Source organism: Belonocnema kinseyi, chromosome 8 (assembly GCF_010883055.1).
Source record: "Belonocnema kinseyi isolate 2016_QV_RU_SX_M_011 chromosome 8, B_treatae_v1, whole genome shotgun sequence".
Classification (NCBI taxonomy): Eukaryota; Metazoa; Arthropoda; class Insecta; order Hymenoptera; family Cynipidae; genus Belonocnema; species Belonocnema kinseyi.
This window is the reverse complement of record NC_046664.1, coordinates 43,927,428-43,933,774: the sequence shown is the minus strand read 5'-3', so window position 1 is coordinate 43,933,774 and position 6,347 is coordinate 43,927,428. Positions and strand designations below refer to the sequence as shown.

Genomic DNA, 6,347 nt, shown 5'->3' with positions numbered 1-6,347 from the left:
TGGTTATTGTGTCATTTAAAGTGTCCCAGAAGGCGTCTTTCACTTCTCTAGGATCACTATCAACCGGCGCGTAGCATGCTATGATGAATAGTCTTCTGATTTTGTTAACTTCCCATATATTTTTGTGACTAGCAGTTATTCGCCCAACAGCTTAAAATAGTTCCAGTGCAAAAAAAAATGTTCTATGCAAAAGAACAAAAATTTTGAATTTCTTTATCTAATGTATTTACATAAATTTAAATTTTTATATTTTATCAAATATTATTAAATATGTATTGTTTCAGGGAATACCTGAAGTCTTTTGGGCGCTTGAAGGAAATAATAATTTGAAAAATCTCAAATTATAATATTTTGCCACAAGAATTGTTTATAAAAATAGTTATTATAAATTTTTAAATTATTTTTGTTATTAAATGTCATTCCTACATTGATGTGAAGCACTTTTAGCACCAAAAAATGTTACCGATAATAAGACTATTTGTTAATTTGTTTGCAACAAATAAATGGAATGCTAAACAAATTATTTGTATTTTATGATTCCCTAAACATTAATGTAAGACAATATAAATTTCTCCTTTTCAGTTATCAAAGCGTAAAAAATTGTTATGTACGCAGTTTCAGTTTTTCAATGCTTTGTGTAGAAAAATGATTAATAAACAAATAGAGAAAACAAAAGTTCGGAGCGTCAAGCTGAATGAAAACAGTGAATTTCCTCCTACTGTCCGTCGTGAGTACGGTACGTTTGTTTATAGAGTTTAATAGTTTATAGTCTATTCATTTTAGAAATGAGGTTTGCAATAATATAATTAACTATTTAATTCAAAATCTCCATTATATTAAAATTTTTAATAAAATTATTAGGGGTTGAATGCAGCGAGAAAATAGCTTTCAAGATTAAGCAATAAATAAATGATTGCACTGTATAAATGTATATATGATATTCGGTTCAATCTAAGTAAATATATGCATTTTATTAAATAATATTAAATCCACTTTCTCATTTATTAGTGTTTTCATTGACAGTTTACCAAATTATTCCCTCAATATAAATATACGTCATATATTTTTTATTAATTATTCTGATCATGTATATGTTTTAAACATTTTTGTCATTGAGGTCTTTAATATTATTAATTTTTTCATTAGCTACATCAATAATTTTAAGAAAAAAAATTTTTTTTAACTTTAACAAATAATAAAATTAATAATATGATCAAAATGAATGACAAAAATATAAAGTTCGAACTGCTTTTAAAATGTATCTCAAATTTAAATTTTATTCATATTAAACTACATATTTTCAAGACTTTTTCTTTTTTTAAATAATTAGTAATAGTTAGAACTATTTTTTCATCTATTTTTTTTTTATTTGCAAACAGCATCAAGTTTACTTTTTGTGGCGCCATCTGTTGGATTTGTTTAACCGACAATTCCCCTCCGATCGTAAGGAAACAGAAAAGTGGGGGCGATGCATGGGGCTGATTGAAACCCAGCGCAACCTTAAATTGGACACAACGTTTTATCTTTTTGAAATGTAATGATTTTTTTACTAAAAATACCATCTTCTGGTTTAAACTAACAAAATAATTAAAAATTGTTAAAAAGTTATGAATCTTTCTTGAAGTATAATTTTTTAAAATAAAAATACCAATTTCCGACAAAAATACTAACTTCATCTCAAATTGTTTAAAATACCTAAATCTGGTTTAAATGGTAAATATTTATATTAGAAAATACCAATTGTTCAACAATTACGAACTTTTAAAATCTATTGATTTTTGCTTACAAATGTCCATTATCGGTACAAAACATCGATAAAACCGAAAAACCCAAATTGTTGAAAATTGTTTTATCTCTGCAATTTAATAAGTTATGACTGAAAATACCCATTTCTGGCATAAAACCCTAAGAAAAGCTAAAATTGTTGAAAATCTGGAATCTTGGTGATGCTTTTAGTTTAAAAATGCTAATTTGCTGGGAAAAGAACTACTAAAACGTACAATTTTTAGAAATGTTACGTCCTAGAGACAAACTAAAAATATAAATATCAATATATTCCGGATGAGCATGATCATATGCTCGAGAACACGATCTACATTTATGTGCTTTGAGAATCGTAAAATTTTATTATCTATTTTGATTAACTTTGAATACAAAAATGTCTTCCTACTTATATAAAACGTTTTAATTCAAATTTCAATTGCTATAATAGCAAAATTTATCTAAAAAATACGCAAGTAATAATTAAATCATTAAATTCCGCGGGAAAATTTATGGCCTCAAATTAGAAATGACGCTAAATTCAAATAATGAAAGAAGTCAGAGTAATAGATAACATATTTTTCGCATTAAACGATAAATTATTTAAAACAAGCATGCGTTTAATTCACTCTAGAGTGTGTTATACAAAATATTAGTACCAATTAGAATATATAACTGCTTCAGCAATGAATACTTTAAATTCTCTTAAATGCTCCATAAATGCCCTGTACGAGCTTAAATATGCTAAGTATATTCTCAAAAGCATTTGTTCTACTTGAATTTTACCCACTTGTTATTTTTTTGTGAATTAAATTTGAATCGCTTCTTAATAAATTTCAAGGAATAATTTACACCCAATAAATTTTAATTTTAAACACCACAACCCCATTGTACTAATTTTGAATTTTTTGAACAATTATTATTTGCTTAAACAATATTTTTTCCAGTTATTCATAAAAACTTACAATTTCTCGGTATAAATGAAATATTTGATGCAAATCAAAAATAATATTTTTCGTTGAACATACATTCCATTTGTTTAAAGGTTTATTTTTGTATAATTTTTTTCACCAAATCATGAAGTTAGTATTTTCAGAAATCAGGTTATCAATTGACAAATTCTCAAGGTTATATATTTTTGTACGTTAGTTGACAATTATTTAAACGATTTGCTTTCTCTGTATACCGTGAAAAAATATTCTCTATAATTAATGACGCGGATAATAAATGTTCAAAGTGAAATTTTGTATAAAAGGCAGTTTTCAATGATTGAAACATATAAAATCACTTGCCACTTTTCATAGGATAGATGACCAAATTTTAGTTTTTTTAACCAGCATAATAAGCAAAATAGTGAAAGAGATACAAAAAAATTAGAATTATCACCCCCCTTCCAATGAAAAGACGCAAGCGAATGGTTATTAATTGTTTACGTAGTTTATTAATAAATATCACTCTTAACATTTATCAAATGTCTTATTAATTCTAGAGAGTAGTAAATTTTCAAGATTTACAGGGGGAAACAAAATTGTTTAAGTAAATGAAATTTATTTGAATAATTGGCGAACATTGTAGAGAACAGGTGAATCTCAACAATGGTTAATTGTAACCATTAATTCCAGAAAATAATCAATTTTGACGATCTGAAGAATAAAGAACAAAATTTTAAGCAAATGAAAATTGTTTAAATAATTACGAAAGATGCTAACCAAAAAATGATACTCTTGCAGCGGAAAAATTTTGTACACAATAAATAATATTTAATAATCATTTTTTATTAGTTTTAAAATAATTGGAAACTTAACACTTACAAATGATATTGCGCTGTTACTATTTTGCATTTTTTGGGACATTTCCCGAGCAAAATTCAAGGGTATTTAAGGGGATGTTCAAAATAATAAAAATATTTTTTTCGCCAAACGTACGTATCACTTTGAATCATCCTAAGTTATGTAAATTGTACACTGAAAAAGTATTATTTTTCTAAATTTTAGGATATTCATTTTTAATATTTTAATAATCATATGATTTTTGTTAAAAAATTAATTTATTTTCAATTGGTAATATATGTATAAAAATAGTAAAGATGTACCATTAAGGGAAATATGAACATAAATGAAAATCAACAGGCAAAAATTAGTATAAAATTTGTTGAGTGAATTGCATTTACTAATAATAATGCAATGCTTTATACATGCTTTTAATTTCTAAATAGATATATTTAGCTTATTAAATACGCATTTACTGGAGAAAGGCGTCAATTAAATATAATATCACTTTTCGATGAAATCTTAATTTAAAAATAAACGCAACATGCCAAAATAGTATACAGAGTCCAACACCGCTAAAACTTAAAAGAAAGGCTTATTCCAGATCACTGACCTCTGAAGACATATTTTTCAAACGGAAATCAAACATGCAAATCGTGGATTGCAGTTATCTGAATAAAATACAATTCTAATTTTAAGTCTAATGCAAAAAAAAAATACACTAAAAAGTTTTAAAATAAGACAAAAAGTGAACAAATACGACAGAAAACTTTTTGATTGGCAGTAAATCACTTCGTTTCATGTTCTTCAGCTTCAGCTCCTGGTCCTCTGTTTCGCAAATCCAACATTCAAATTAACTGTCATCCTCTGTATTCTGAAATTAATTTAATCTGTGATTATACTACAACAAAAAATGCAAGTAATTTACAAATTTTGTATTTAATTTTACATTGGGAATCCTATTTAAATGCGGTTTCGGACATAGCCCTAAATGGCCTTCACTTAAATCGAACTTAAATCGAACCCGCTTAACGCGAATGTTAATACTTTCAATGGGCCATCATGGAGCCAATACTATTTTGGGCAAACCTGATTGAATTATTTTTCTTTTTTACATTCTCGTCATTTATAATTGAGAAAATATTAGAAAAATCCGAGATTTAACACAACAGTTTTTGTCCGACCGACCATCCGACCATAAACACGATAACTCTAAAAAAATGAACAGATTAAATTGATCTTTAGCACACATTTTTTAGATCCTAAAAGAAAGGACTAGTTCGTCATCCAGCCATTTTGGATTAAAACTCAAAAAGTTAGAGCATTTTCAAAAGTTTTAGAACCATTTTTTTATATTTAAAATTTGTATCTACAACTATTCATAGTGCTCAGAAAGCCAAACAATTTATCCTAATTACTTTTTTCAACAAAAAATTCTTAGAGTTACAGCATCTTCAAAATGTTCAAAATTAATCGAATATCAAAATTTTGAACCAAACAATGCACAATGTAAAAAAGTCAGAAGAAGAAAAACATAGCTTTTTGAAAGCCCTGAAAGATTATCATAACAACTTTTTGGATTTTCTTGGAAAATCTAAAATTCAAATTTTTATTAAAAAAAAAATTATTAAAAATCAAAAATTCCATTTTTTGGTCGAACTATCCAGGATGCGGAAAAAGATGAATTCATAAAAATTGTCATACAAAAAAAGATCTCCAAATTCGTTACTAATCACTTCTTGATGGGACGCGTACTTTTTGTTTTCAACGTAAAAAATGACATTAGAAATTAAAATAAAAAATTTTGTGGAAAAACGACAAAAGGTACGAAAATAAATTAATAGAAAAAAGTTATTCGTCAAAAAAAGACATAAATCATTTGTAATAATTGATTAAATTCTCATAATTTATGATTGAGAAAGTATTAGGCTGGCCAAACTGCGCAAACTGCGAAAAAAAAGTCTCAAAGAGAAGTGACAGCTTTTGAAAAATCCTAAAAAATGTCTTTTAACCATTTTCCAATAGGACTCGTAATTTTGTTTTTATTTATCGTAAGTAATATTTAGAAAATCGAAAATTCCAACATTACGCCAGAAGACGCGCAATACGTAAAAAATCTAAAATGAGACTTGTAGGATATTTTGCTTTATCCAGAAAAAATTACATGAAAACCAAAATCCTATTCTTAGCATAGCAACGCGAGATAGAAAAAAATGTCTGAAAAAAGGATTACAGTTTCCTTTATTTATTCTAAGGTGGTTCAGAAAATATAGAAACTTAATCCTTAACTATACTTAATTAAGTGGAAAATTCAGAATATGGAGGCGCATATAAATAGTGCGACCTAAAAGAGATATTTTTGATAAAGTTCCAATCAAACGTTCCAAATTCAAACAAGAAATATCCGAGCGCGAAACACGAAATTTACCGGACGCGCGCCCAAACTTGCGCCCAAAATGGTGACCGATTAAAATTATTAAATTTACGAGCCCGATAAAAAATTTCACAAATAAATCAGAGAATTCTAGAAAGTGAGGAAATGACAGTTAAAGCATGCCAGTCAGGTAGTTTTTAATGAACTGAAGTTGAAGTTAATTTGATAGTTTTGTTGAAAAATCATCAATTTTTTTTAAATATCATTTTTTTAACATTCGTATTGTTGAGTAAAAAATTGGTCAATTTTAGTAGAAATGGCATATTTTTTGTTTAAAAGTCACAACTACTTAGTTAATATTCAAAATTTTTTGGTTAAAATATCAACAATCAATAAACTATTAAAAAAATAAAAAAATTATTTTAAATTATTATATTATTATA

General features: G+C 26.5%; 2 protein-coding genes across 3 annotated transcripts in view; one reads left to right on the top strand and one right to left on the bottom strand.

Annotated features, from left to right (window-relative positions):
* LOC117178029 overlaps positions 1-6,347 on the top strand; it is a 46,574-nt gene that overhangs the window by 7,484 nt on the left and 32,743 nt on the right. The window lies entirely within an intron of this gene.
* The window catches only part of LOC117178028, a 13,702-nt gene continuing 11,150 nt past the window's right edge, over positions 3,796-6,347 (bottom strand). Inside the window, exon 3 of the mRNA XM_033369226.1 lies at positions 3,796-4,404. The gene's annotated coding sequence lies outside the window, so the exon portion shown is untranslated. The remainder of the gene's footprint in view (positions 4,405-6,347) is intronic.